The sequence below is a fragment of the Taudactylus pleione genome, unplaced genomic scaffold (genome assembly GCF_031769625.1).
Source record: "Taudactylus pleione unplaced genomic scaffold, aTauple2 ptg000019l, whole genome shotgun sequence".
NCBI classification, from domain to species: Eukaryota; Metazoa; Chordata; class Amphibia; order Anura; family Myobatrachidae; genus Taudactylus; species Taudactylus pleione.
This window is the reverse complement of record NW_028284421.1, coordinates 36,785,075-36,800,069: the sequence shown is the minus strand read 5'-3', so window position 1 is coordinate 36,800,069 and position 14,995 is coordinate 36,785,075. Positions and strand designations below refer to the sequence as shown.

Below are 14,995 nucleotides of genomic sequence, written 5' to 3'. Positions count from 1 at the left end.
AGTGCATGCTGCAGGAGGAAGTGGACAGCTACCCTATTTCTTATTTTGCAGGAAACCTGTATGAGTACTGTAGCTTTTGTGAAATGGGGCTGAACTAAGTCAATAGGAAACTGTCATCAATATATGGTTTAGTGTTTTATTTTTTCTTATCTGCATTATGAACACACTGGCTATATATTGACTATACATCCCCATTATAGATCACGATGATTATTAACAACGTTCACAAAAATCATCTACAAAAGGTGCAATAACTTAGAACAAACCACTTTTTTTTTATTTAAGGAAATTACTAAATTAGCATTATTACGAAATGTTTTTACGGTAATGGTTTTACTTTCTGGAATTAGTGACACTATATTATACGTAGCATCTCTTGTATGAAATTGTTTGTAAATTCCCCCATTAAATCTACAGAAAGCTGACTAAGCTCAAACATTTATAACTTTTTTTTTTAAATTAGATATGTAATACTACAGTCATTAATTGTTTTCCTGTGCCCAGACAATATGCTTCAGGCACGTTTTTCTATATCATGCACATGCAGAAAACAAAATTGACTGCAGAAATAGTTTTGAGAATAAAAGATAGGAAACATCAATTAATATTATCATATTTTCTTTTATAAAGTGACAACATATTCCGCAGTGCTATATTATGGGGCGCTGTACATACAAATATCATGCACAGAAGTATTGCGTGCTGAGGGAGATAAGGATTAAGCAATCTGCATAGTTTTCAGGTAATTTCCAGGGAGAGACACGGGTTTCATTGATTTGTCCGTGGCAATTGTTTCTTTATAACGTAGACCAACTGCATAGTACTACTCCTGACGTTCTGTAGACAGTTGATTTTTATTATCTGTATTCTGTGTTAATATTTAGCTATGGTGTGTATTTATAGTACAATTAAATAGCATTATAGTTAGTAATGCCAGGTTTGGGACTGCAGTCCTTTCATTTCACCTAAAAAGTTATTGGCCACACTATAATGTGCTTCTGTATAATTGCCAGCATCAACGTGACCCATACAATTATATTAAAATATTATAAAAACACAAGAAAGGAACAATTACTTTATTTTACAGTAGGTAAAGGACCAATGCTGCTGTCTTACCGTTTGTCTTTTTTTTTGCAGTGTCTTTATATCAGGATGTCTCTTTTTGTATGTTGTATGCTGCTATGATGCTTCTTTCTTATGCTATGTAGGTGGCTGACTGTTCCCTTTCTACTAATTTCCTGATGTCGTAGTTCCTCTCTTTAATTTATTAAACGTTTGTTTCCTCTTCTGTGGTTTCTCTGTCACTGTCTTAAAACAGCATATATCTCTTCCCCCAATATGTTTGTATGCCTTTCCCATTTCATACACAAATACTTCCAATTTACTCACTAAAATGAAGGACATTATAGGGGTAGTAAAGAGAAGAGGGAATGGGCTTAGCCTCCCACTTGTGCAGCCAAACTCTATGAAGAAATACAGTTCTTGCAGCAGATATATTGTGATATATTGTGATACCCCACCATCATGAGGTATTACGCAATGGTGCCTCAGCTTTCCCCCATCCCTCCACTGCAGTCAAAGAGGATCTCCATGGTGACTGGGCCCGTGCGAGTTATTCCATCTGATACTGTGCATCACACTACAGCGCATGTGCTTACACAGGAAGATAATTCCCAGCAGCCTCGGATCACATGATCAGTGTCAGGTGGTAGGGAAGAGACAGTTGAAAGTGAGTAGCAGTTGGTCGGAGAAAGCCTGAGGTAGCGGTTATGGAGAATGAACCAGTGCCGCAGAGAGAGTTTATCTGATTAGAGCCGGTGACCTGCAGATGGAGTGAGGTCTCCTAACAGAGGAGTATGGCTGACGAGCCGCCCGGTACCGAAAGCTGAGGTGCTGCGTGCTGTTCAGGGGGAGAGTACATAGAGGACTCACAGAAGTGACAGACTAAGGCTCCACTGTGGGGTAGTGGCGGATACTTCCCGGACAGGCAGATCTCTTCAGCCCATGACAGCCGTAGCTGCACTACTTCTGCTGCAGCATCAGAGACGATTATATTTCTCTTGACTCAATTCATTTGCCTGCAACTGTACTGTAGACCACTGACTACTAACCTAACAAGTAGACTAAGCTATAGCTAATATTCCCAATAAGGGGATCCAGTGAGGTGAACCCAGGTTCTAATTCCATAATTATAAGTGCAGTATATTTTGCATGGTCTTGCTAATTTATTAATAGTGATATTTGTTTGCTTATATTTAATGTATTCACAGAGTATTACTAACATTGTATTACAATGTAAACCTTCCAGGTTATAATGAGCTTAAGGCTTTAGGCTATGTGTAAGAACGCGTTGAGTGAGCCCAAATTGAGGCCGGAATAGTCACATTCGAGGACAAATATGCCTGCCTAATGGCAGAAGTGACCCATCTAGTGATGGACCCTTTGAGGCAGGCCAGCCTCTTTTTGGTGCATCGATCAACACCAACAGGGAATGCATACGCCTCAAAGATGCAGTACGGTCCAGGTAAATGCGTAATGCACGTGCCACATCCAACCGTGCTAAGGAAGAAGCTTCACTAGTCAATTCTGGCAAAAAGCCCTTAAAACCGAGATATGACAAATCTGTAAAATGGTCCTTATTCGGGAATGAAGATCCTGGATCTTTGCCTACAGAAGAGACACTCTGACACTGGGTGTTGAAGAGAAGACCCCAAAAATACCATCTTCTGAGATGGAATTAAATTTGATTTGGAAAGTTGATGCAAGAATCTCTAGAGCATGCCTATTGTAATCTGAATATGTTGTTGGAATAGAGCTATTGAGGGAGCCCTTAGCAACAAATCGTCCAGATAAGCCAACACATATATCCCCCCTCTCCTGAGCAGAGATATCATGTGTGCCATAACCTTTGTAAATACTCTGAGGGCGGTGGCCAAACCGAATGGCAGGGCCTGAAACTAAAAATGCCGATGCCCCACTGCAAACTGCAGAAGATGTTGATGACCTTTCCATATAGGAATATGGAGGTAGGCATCCTTGATATCTATGTAGACCAAAAAATCTTCCTGCATAGAACAAATGACTGACCTTATTGACTCCATCTTGAATTTCTCCAAGCATTTAACCCCCTGAGGTTGAGAATGGGTAGGAATGACCCTTCTGGTTTGTCTACTAGGAAAAGATTGCAGTAGAACACCAGGCCTTCCTGTAGTACAGGAACTGGGATAATTACTCCGGAGTCGGAAAGCGCAGAAATTGCCTGCAAGAGAGCCGCCTTTCTGCAACCATCCACAGGGAGAGGCGTGGCAAAGAATCTTTTTGGAACAGGCCCCTCCAAATCCACAATATAACCCCTGGTGACTATTCGACTTACCCAAAAATCCAGATTGGAAAAAATCCAATTTTCCCAGAACTTGAGTAAGCGACCTCCCAATAGAGGACAGGACCCAGTCCCACAACAGTCATGTGGATCTACATGCTGGCTTAGCAGCAGGCCAACTGGTGCAGGGGCCCACCACGTCCCCTAAAGGTCCCTCTTCGTGGACCCCTATACGCACCTCGGAAATCCTGAAAGCTTCCTCTGCCTTCATTCCGAAATGAACGAAACCTAGGAGTTTTTGTTTTAGGTGTATTTACAGGAAGGTGAGGACTTTTTCCTCCTGTAACCTGAGATATAATTTTGGCTAACTCTGGACCAAACAAAGAACTTCGTTTAAAAGGCAAAGCCTCTAAAGCATGTTTTGATTCTGTGTCTTCCATGTTTTTAGCCATAACGAACGCCTGATAGAAACAGCTAAGGCTGAGATATGAGATAGTATCTGTATAGTATCTAATAAATGTCACCTATATAGGTTAGAGCTTCCGAAATCTAATAAGTAGTTAGCTTCAGATTCATCTCCTGATTGAAAGCCAGTAATCATCTGATTTATCCAAGAACTGATAGCCTTCATCACCCAGGCGCTGGCCAGAAATGGCAGTAGCGATACTCCTGAAGGTGAAGAAAGATTTTAGAACAGTCTCATTCTTTCTATCCATATGATCTTTAAGAGTTACAGTTTGAGTTGTGGAAATAACTGTATTCCTGACCAACCTAGCAATAGGAGCATCCACCATGGGTAGAACTTCTCATTGTTTGGTATCCTCTTCTGAAAAAGGATAAAGACCCTTATATTTTTTCGGAATACTAAATTTTGAATCAGGTTTTAACCAGGCTTCTTTTAATATTTCCTTAAATGAGAAAATTCTGGGAAAACCAAAACATGTTTCTTCTTAAGTTAAAGAAAGATACTGCACTAGTCTCTGGCATAGCTGCCTCCTGTAACTGCAAAGTTTCCCTGACAGTGTCTATCAACATAGAAACTCCTGAATCTGGCTGGGAGTCACCCCCCTAGTCTGAGGTGTCCTCCCAGTCATAATGCGATTCCCCTTCTTCCTGTACAGATGTAGCTGCAGCCTCTTCTCCAGGAAAATCTGTAGAGGAATGTGACCGCTTTTTAATGGCTGTGGCCCCTGCAGATGGTGCCATTTTATTTAGAGACGTTGCCACCTGAGCGAAACGTCCCATATTTTGGGCCCATCTGGGCGCTACTGAGGGATCAGCCAATGGAGGAGCTTGAGTACAGGGTATCAAATAATAATCCTGAAAGTGACGTAATTTACCTATGGCGTCCGCCATAGCTCTAGCCCAATCAGGCATCGCAGACTGTTCAGCCGAACAACCCGATAATGAAACCCCCTGTGAACAACCAGCACAGAGGACCCTTGGTCTGTACCTTTTATCATTTTTTCGCACATTTTGTACAAATAGAAACAGAGATTTGTTTCTAAGAACCCTTGTCTGGCTTATCCATACTGAGAAAGAAAGACAAGTCTACTCCAAGCTATTTAAATTTTCATAGAAATGGTAGCCCTGAATAAATAGAAAAGACAGATGTTAATGAAGACTTCTGTTCACCTATTTGTTTAAATGCAAAAAAACCCTGGCCCTTAAAGACCAAATTCTTTGCCTATAAACCAAAGGTAAAATAAAATGTCACATACACACCCCTGTATGTTACTGCCTGACTATCAGTGACAACAGTGCAGTAACTATATACAGGTTGAGTATCCCATATCCAAATATTCCGAAATACGGAATATTTTTAGCATGACTGAGATAGTGAAAACTTAGATTTTTGATGGTTCATTGCACACAAACTTTGTTTAAGGCACAAAATTATTAAAAATAAAGTATAAATTAACCTATAGGCTGTGTGTATAAGGTGTATATGACACAAATAAATTTCATGTATGTACACAAACTTTGTTTGAGCCACAAAATTATTGAAAATATTGTATAAAATTACCTGTAGGCTGTGTGTATAAGGTGTATATAAATCATAAATGCATTCTGTGTTTAGATTTGAGCCCTATTCCTAAGACATTTTAATATGGTATGCAATTATTCCAAAATACGGAATATTCCGATATCCAAAATACCCCTGGTCCCAAATATTTTGGATATGGGAGACTCAACCTGTGTGTATATATATATATATATATATATATATATATACACACAAACACATATATACTGTATATAAGCCCAGAACACCTGGTTAAATACACAATAGTAAAAATCCAAGTTAACTGCTTATCTTGTCAGGCTTCCTTCCCCCAGAGCCTGCTGTGACTCAACTGCTGTGGCTTTGCAGCAGCCTGTATTTAAAACAAACTAAATACCTGGGGGAGTGGAGGCGTGCCCGGCCGCAGGGTCCCGCTAATTCAGGACACCTGTAATCATAGTCTCCGCGGCCTGGCCTGATAATGTCACCACTGTGTGACTACACGCACTGCGGCGTCTACTCACTACTGGCCTGTGCTCTCCCACCACGCGCTCTTTGTGCAACAGTGCTCTATTGATTCTTGACACCTGTCTTAATCTCTGACCTGGAAACTACTTGTGGCCCCCCGCCTGATGACATCACTGCCTGCGGCCTCCTCAGATGTGTGTCTGGAATGGAGAGAGACCCAGGGACATAGTTTGGTGACTCTCTCAGGGGCCATCTTTATAGTGGGATACAGGTTCTCACAAACCTAATCTATATAACTCAAACTCTGTTAGTGCTTGTCGTCTGTCTCCAGGAACTAAGCACCCAAATCCAAAATTTTAAAATGAAGAAATAAAACCTAACTAAAAGCTCAGATCAATCTACAGTAGCTAGTGCCTTACTCCAAAGGCACTAAAAACAAGACTGAGCTTACGGTGGAAGAGGAGGGGTTGGGAGCCAGTTTTCAGTTAGTGTCCGACTCCACCCACCACTATACATATCCCAGAAGTAAGGCATCTCCCAGATGGACGATAAAGGAATAAAGACTTTTTTGCATGTAGTGTTAGTGAGTCTCAATACATCTGCCAATCGTTTCCCCAATTGGACCGGAACAGTTGATCTGCCTGACCTAAATCCAGATTCTTCATGCAAAAATCCTGATTTGCTGATCACGATCATATTTTGATCAGGATCAGCAAATCATGGAAATCCAACATGTTGGATTTCACCAATGCCCCGACCCCAGCATCTGGGCATCAGGGAGTTGCCCCAATCCATTGTATATGTATGGGGACTTTACCTTTCTTGAATATCAGAATGCTGTTTTGCTCAGAAAGTCTTAAATATTATGTATTGTCCATTAGGGTAGGTCGAAAAAACAAAATTGCGAGTTTGAAATTCCAAAAGTTGTGGGTCCAAAACAGTAACTCATGTGCAAAATTTCAGCTCAGTCAGATAATTCTTACTATCCCCAGCGGGCACATATTTTGGAAATTAAGTTGTTTTTAGGTGAAAACACTTCAGTTGAACTCAGATACAAACCTTCGGAGTAGATGTTTAAGAGGGGGTCCATGCCCTCCTGAAAAAAAGGTAAAAATATTAGAATTTTCCAGTAAATGCCATCTTTGCTGTGTGTGCTCCTGAGATCGACTGGCACTATTTTCAGGTATTCTGACATAGAAATTATTATTTTCTAGGAGGTAGGGAGTAGGGATGGACATCGGAAGCCCACAATCGAATGTTGACTGGACTTCCTCCATTAAAACTTTCATTGCGATGGTAACTAACCATTGTATCAAAAGTATTCCATGGTAAAAACTATTTATATGATTTGCGCATGCACATAAAACACTATAGTGCAGTTGGCAGGGGGAGGGATTGGGGCGTGGCCTGGAGCAACATACATACTGTGTCCTCTCTAGTGTAGCTAGCAACGGTGCTGTGCTGTGGGGACTGGAGGGTACACTATATTTACATATATATAGTCCGGCTTCAGAGTCCATCATGCCCGACACTGGTGGGGAGGCCACTGAAGCGAGTCCAGTGTGTTACAGCCAGGCAGTGAGGAGCAGAGACACACAGCTGAGACTGACAGTGTGAGAGTGTGTCTCTGTGCTGTGTGAGTGACTGCTGCTAGGCAAGAGCTGCACTCCGATTGGCTCTCTGAGACAGTTTTGAAGTTTTTTTCACTTTGGAGTGATCAATGTCATTGGGAGCGATGCCCTGTGAGCTACCGATAGATCGTGATCTGCCTTTTGGCCAGGTCTGGTCTAGCCTGAAGGTTTGTACCTAACAGAGGAGCTCACTCAGACCCGCTCGCGATGGTATGCATTGTACGCATGCATCGCAGTGTGCATACCTTAGCGAAAGTTCACAATGCGTTCGCTCGCTGCGCATACACAGCCCAGCAGAGTGAGTGACAAGGGAAGCAGTTTGTAGGTGGTAACGGGCTGGCCATTCAAAACGGGGGAGTGGAGGAGTAAACGCAGGCGTGCCTGAGCATCTCAACAGCGTTTTAGAGGTGTGCATAATTAAAAGACAGCATCATAGTACACGTCACCTGGCTGGTTTTTACACTGAAGTGCTCGCAGTGCTTGCGGCAGGGTATGGTCAACCTCAAGCGTTGCAAACGCATCCGATGTACCAATGGTTGCTTACGCTTCCTGGACATGACATGTACAAGTGGGCATCTTAAGAAGGCTGGTGGGTGTCTGCATACACTATGTGATCGCTCTCTAAAAAATACTGGGTGTGCTAATGCATTGCTGTGCGATTGCACTGTCTACACAATTTGCATACACATCGTGTGATCGATCGCATCTAGCGAGCGGCTCTGAATCAGCTCCAGAGTGCAACTGAAGTGTTTTAACTTAAAAATCACTTAATTGCCAAAATATGTGTCCCAAAACAGTGCCTGCCAAATTTTCAAAACTTCAGGCACCGGCTGGGTATAGTAAAAATTATCCGACTGAGCTGAAATGTTGCACACGAGTCACTGTTATGGACCCACACCTTATTCACACTACTGGAATTTCGAACTCACAATTTCATTTTTATCCAATCCATCCTATTGTCCATTCATTACTATCTGTTGCCAGTGTTCTTTAAATGCGCATCCCTACATACTGTACTTTTTGTCACAGCAACATTTTTATATGTATAGTTTTCCCTTTCTACATCTCCTATTTATATAGACATAGAAGAATTGTATCACGTATACTATATAGCACAAAAGGTAGAGACTTATCCATTATTTTGTCTGAGAAGAAAACTAAAATAGTGCCTTTCTCTTCATAGATACATAGTAGTATGAATATTTGTAACAACTTTGGAGTAGGGATGAGCGGGTTCGGATTTCTGAAATCCGAACTCCCCCGTGCCCCTCTGATCTGAGTCGTATCCGAGTCAGGCTCGACTTTTCCCGCCTGACTTGGAACTGAAATCGGGGCAAAACGTCATCATCCCGCCATCCGGATCTCGCGGGTTTTGGATTCTATAAAAGGTCCCCGCGTTGGCGCCATTTCTCACTCCGGCTGTGGACAGTGAAGAGGGAGGGTGGGAGCTAGGGCTGGCTGGACTGTGTTGTGCTGCTGTTGTCCATAAGGGCTGTGACCACTCAGTCCATAGGGGCTGACTGGGCTGTGTTGTGCTGCTGTCATAGGGGCTGGCTGGGCTGTGTTGTGCTGCTGTCATAGGGGCTGGCTGGGCTGTGTTGTGCTGCTGTCATAGGGGCTGGCTGGGCTGTGTTGTGCAGTCAGTTGCAGTCATAGGGGCTGTGTCCACTCCAAAGTCTATAGGGGCTGGCTGGACTGTGTTGTGCAGTGTCTCATAAAGGCTGTAGTCCTAGAGGGGTGCTGTAGTGTTGGCCAGGGGGTGATCTGTGCATCAGGGGTGCTTCCCCAAAGTGCACTCCAAAAAAAAAAATTTTTTTTTTGTGTTTGTGAATTGTGTGCGCAGTAGCCGCACGTGCATCAACAAAGTAGCGTCAAGCGTGCTCCTGTGTCATAAGTGAAGGGCCAGCTGGCTTGACCGTTAAAGGGTGCTGTAACCCCCAAAGTGCACTCCAAACAAAATAAAAAATTATTTTTTGTTTGTGAATTGTGTGCGCAGTAGCCGCACGTGCAACAACAAAGTAGCGCCAAGCGTGCGCCTGTGTCCCATAAGTAAAGGGCCGGCTGACTCGTGCGCTAAAGGGTGGTGTAACCCTCAAAGTGCGCTCTACAGAAAATAAAAAATTCTTTTTTTCTGTCTTTGTGAATTGTGTGCACTGTAGCTGCACGTGCATCAACAAAGGAGCAGCGCCAAGCGTGCGCCTGTGTCCCATAAGTAAAGAGCCGGCTGGCTCATTTCTTAAAGGGTGGTGTAACCCACAAAGTGCACTAGTCTCCAACAAAAATAAAAAATAATTTTCTGTGTTTGTGTGCGCCTTAGCCGCACGTATATATCAATATAACATAAATGGAGGACCAAACTTTCTCCGATAAAAATAAAATAGGGAAAGATCAAGAACCACTTCCTCCTAGTGCTGAAGCTGCTGCCACTAGTCATGACATAGACGATAATATGCCATCAACGTCGTCTGCCAAGGCCGATGCCCAATGTCATAGTAGAGAGCACATACAATCCCAAATGACAAAGTTCAGGAAAATGACCTTAAAAAAAACATTTAAATCATCTGAGGAGAAACGTAAACTTGCCAATATGCCATTTACTTCACGGAGTGGCAAGGAACGGCTAAGGTCTTTCCCTATGTTCATGACTAGTGGTTCAGCTTCACATGACGATGGAAGCCCTCCTCCCGCTAAAAAAATCAAACAAGTTAAGCTGGCAAAAGCACAGAGAAGAACTGTGTGTTCTAAGAAGATATCACAAATCCCCAAGGAGAGTCCAAGTGTGGTGGCGGTTGCGATGCCTGACCTTCCCAGCACTGGACGGGAAGAGGTGGCTCTTTCCACCATTTGCACGCCCCCTGCAAGTGCTGAAAGGAGCACCCACAGTCCACTTGCTGATATGCAAATTGAAGATGTCACTGTTGAAGTACAACAGGATGAGGATACTGGTATAGCTGGCGATGAGGAGGAAGTTGGCGAGGAGGATTCTGATGGTGATGTGGTTTGTTTAAATCAGGCTCCTGGGGAGACAGTTGTTGTCCGTGGGATGAAAAAGCCCATCACGGTCATGCCTGGGCAGAGGACCAAACATTCCACCTCTTTGGTCTGGCAATATTTCTATCCAAATCCGGACAACAACTGTCTTGCCATATGTACCATATGTGAAGGTGAAATAAGTAGGGGTAGGGATGTTAACACCTAGGAACATCCTCTCTTATACGTCACCTGCAGCGCGTTCGTAAAAAGTTACTGTCAAGTTCAGAAACTTTGGCTAAGACCGTAAGCAGTCCAGGGACACCTAAATCCCTTTGTCCTGTTGTATCCAAGCGCCTGCAAACCACACCGTCAACTCCCTCCTCGTCAATTTCCTCCTTAGTCAGGATCGGAAGTAGTCCTGCAGGCCATGTCACTGGCATGACTGACTCTCCTATCCGGGTTTCCTCCGGAGGATCCTGCATTGCTACACCTACTACTGCCGCTGCTGCTGTTGCTGCTGGGAGTCGTTCATCATCCCAGAGAGGAAGTAGGAACACCACTACTTTTACTAAACAATTCACCCTCCAACAGTCCTTAGCGAGGAGGATGAAGTACGACAGCAGTCATCCTGAAGCAAAACGTATAACTGAGGCCTTGACTGCTATGTTGGTGTTAGACGTGCGTCCGGTATCCGCCATTAGTGCAGTGGGATTTAGACAATTGATGGAGGTAGTGTGTCCCCAGTTCCAAATCCCGTCTAGATTCCACTTCACTAGGCAGGCGATACCAAGACTGTACAGAAACGTCAGAAAAAGTGTCCTCAGTGTCCTGAAAAATGCGGTTGTACCTAATGTCCACTTAACCATGGACATGTGGACAAGTGGAACAGGGCAGACTAAGGACTATGACTGTGACAGCCCACTGGGTAGATGTATCACCTTACGCAGCAACAACAGCAGCGTCACCAGTAGCAGCATCTCAGAAACGCCAGCTCGTTCCAAGGCAGGCTACGCTGTGTATCACCGGTTTCAGTAAGAGGCACACTGACGACAACCTCTTAGAGAAACCTTGATGAAGCCGCAGGGTGAAACGCACGTTGTCCACATGAGGAGAATACACTGAAGGATGTTCGTAGTGCATTGAACTTCATGCTGATAGAATCCCCTACACAGGGTTTAGGTTTAGTACAGGCAGGGTTGCCAGCTGGTAAAGTACTATGTCTCTTTTTTCTATTATGATCCTGCACAGATAGTGAGGTTTTTCCTCACCAAGGGAATCGTTCCCCCATATCTGTCAATAGAGGGTTGTGAGTCTATGTCTCTAAGTAGGGCAGCCTCCTTACTATTCAGACATTCACTGCAATATTGATTGCACATGTTGAGATAGTATTGTAGGATTGTGCATGGAACAGAGACTTTCATATTTCATTGTTTCTTGTTTCTAATTTCCTTTTCTTTTGTCTGACAATTTATAACCAGCATTTTCTTCTGCTATGGGGCATATTTCATGTTAATTATGATATGAACTTAAGATATACTTGCCATGTATTGACCTTCTGTAAACAGTAACAAGTAAAGACAATCCCTTTTTAAAATTGCATTAAAGATAACAATAGAATTGTCTCTTGTAACACTGTTACAAATACATGTAGAGGGAATTGCAGATATATTATTTTCTCCTCTATTGTTTATTAACATATCTTAGTCTATTGAAGTCTGGATTATTATATGTATATGTTTTTGTAAATATTTTCACCCATGATAAATGGAGAACCAATATATGACTCCAAATAATGATATTATCAAGGTGACTTGAGAACTGAGAGTGGTTTAGAATTGTTATCACCGGTGAACTTGGTGTGAATACTTATCTTATTAAATAGCTATATCCCTCCAATTTGCTATGTAAGATCGCTTTTTTCTCTCCCTGTACTATTATTTCTGTACTCTCATCAGCTCCATCTCTGGGAGCTGACAGCAGATGCAGGAAATTCTGTGCATCATCTGTATTTGTAGAGGGTAACTCTCATTGACCACCTCTGCCGACGGGCATGTGATTAAAAGCAGATTATTACTTCATCGGGATATACAGATGCTTTTCATTACTATACTATCACGTTGATGGGTTTTTTACATACAGTCTGTCTTGTACTTATGGAGTTTGATTTATGAAACAAACTGTTAATAATATAGACAGCAATAATATTGCGATTGGTTTGTAATATTTTACTTAATCATACTTGATAGTAGCACAGGAGGGGCTTCATGACTATTTAATCCCTCTATAAGATTAGTGATTTGTATTCTTCACCTGCCTCTAAGTCACAACTTTACTTGATTTTGTCCTAATTCCTGATCTCAGGAGGGGCACACATATCAAGTGATATATCATCTGTCTATTGTAGTATTGTGTATGTTTGTCTGTATTTATATGTTTATTGTGGTTAGTCCTACCACATCTATGATGAGATCTTAATAAAGTTTAAATTTTAAAATTAGAGTGCCCCCAAAAACAGAGTTTTCTTTTTCTTTACTATGTTATATCTTTAACTCTAGGGGAGCACCACCGGTTTAACAAAATATTTAATATATACGCTTGTTGTGAAATGTATATCACTACAAACGTGCATATCACTGGTTATATCTGTAATATGCTGATGTAGCGCATATAATAAATTGTGCCCAAGACCATCCCCAACATTTCTGTATCACCTTACGCAGCAACAGCAGCGTCACCAGTAGCAGCATCTCAGAAACGCCAGCTCGTTACAAGGCAGGCTACGCTGTGTATCACCGGTTTCAGCAAGAGGCACACCGCCGACAACCTCTTAGAGAAACTGAGGGAAATCATCGCCCAGTGGCTTACCCCACTTAGACTCTCCTGGGGATTTGTGATATCTGACAACGCCACCAATCTTGTGCGGGCATTACATCTGGGCAAATTCCAGCACGTCCCATGTTTTGCTCACACAATAAACTTGGTGGTGCAGAATTTTCTGAAAAGCGACAGGGGCGTGCAGGAGACGTTTTGGGTGCCCGAAAAATTTCTGGCCACTTTCGCCATTCAGCGACTGCATGACGAAGACTGGAGTGCCAGCAAACACTCTTGAACCTGCCCCGCCATCACCTGAAGCAAGAGGTTGTGACGCGGTGGAACTCAACCCTCTATATGCTTCAGAGGATGGAGGAGCAGCAAAAGGCCATTCAAGCCTATACATCCACCTATGACATAGGCAAAGGAGGGGGTATGCACCTGACTCAAGCGCAGTGGAGAATGATTTCCGTGTTGTGCAAGGTTCTCCAGCCCTTCGAACTTGCCACACGTGAAGTCAGTTCAGACACTGCCAGCTTGAGTCAGGTCATTCCCCTCATCAGGCTTTTGCAGAAGCAGCTGGAGAAAGTGAAGGAGGAGCTAAGACGGAGCGATTCCGCTCGGCATGTGGGACTTGTGGATGAAGCCCTTCATTCGCTTTGCCAGGATTCCAGGGTGGTCAATCTGTTGAAATCAGACCACTACATTTTGGCCACCGCGCTCGATCCTAGGTTTAAAAGCCTATGTGGTGTCTCTCTTTCCGGCCGACACAAGCCTGCAGAGGTGCAAAGACCTGCTGGTGAAAACACTGTCAGCTGAAGCGGAACGTGACACGTCAACAGCTCCTTCTTCATTTTCTCCCGCAACTGGGGCTGCCAGGAAAAAAAACGTAGGTATCCTAAGCAACCCGCTGGCGGTGATGCAGGGCAGGCAGGACCAAGTTTGGACATCTGGTCTGGACTGAAGGACCTGGCAACAATTTCTGACATGTCTACTGTCACTGCATATGATACTGTCACCATTGACAGAATGGTGGAGGATTAAATTGGTGACAGCATCCAAGTAAGCATGTCAGTCCGTACCTGTACTGGCAGGAAAAAGAGGCAATTTGGAGGCCCCTGTACAAACTGGCTCTATTTTACCTGAGTTGCCCCCCCTCCAGTGTGTACTCCGAAAGAGTGTTTAGTGCAGCCGGGAACCTTGTCAGCGAAAGGCGTAGGAGGTTGCTTCCACAAAATGTGGAAAAGATGATGTTCATAAAAATGAATTATCAACTCTTCCAGGGAGACCAGCCTCCAGATCGTACAGAGGGACCTGTGGTGGTGGATTCCAGCGGGGATGAATTAATACTCTGAGGATGAGGATGTACACAACACTGAAGAGGGTGAGGAATTGGTGGATGAGGAGGATGAGGACAACATCTTGCCTCCGTAGAGCCAGTTTGTGTAGGGACAGATTAATTGCCAGCTTGTTTTGTGGGGACCCAACCGAACCAATCATTTCAGCCACAGTCGTGTGGCAGACTCTGGCGCTGAAATGATTGGTTTGTTAAAGTGTGCATGTCCTGTTTATACAACATAAGGGTGGGTGGGAGGGCCCAAGGACAATTCCATCTTGCACCTCTTTTTTTTCTTTGCATTATGTACTGTTTGGGGCCTAGTTTTTCAAACTGCAATCCTGTCTGCCACTGCAGTGTCACTCCTAGATGGGCCACGTGTTTGTGCCGCCCACTCGTATCGCATAGCATAGTCATCCAGCTACCTCGGTGCAACCTTTTGGACATAAAAA

The 14,995-nt window shown here is 43.4% G+C and overlaps 1 protein-coding gene across 1 annotated transcript in view; it reads right to left on the bottom strand.

Annotated features, from left to right (window-relative positions):
• Window positions 1–1,199, bottom strand: part of LOC148540550 (hematopoietic lineage cell-specific protein-like) — an 80,229-nt gene extending 79,030 nt beyond the window's left edge. Inside the window, exon 1 of the mRNA XM_088444311.1 lies at window positions 1,117–1,199. The gene's annotated coding sequence lies outside the window, so the exon portion shown is untranslated. The remainder of the gene's footprint in view (window positions 1–1,116) is intronic.
• Between the last annotated feature and the right edge of the window lie 13,796 nt (window positions 1,200–14,995).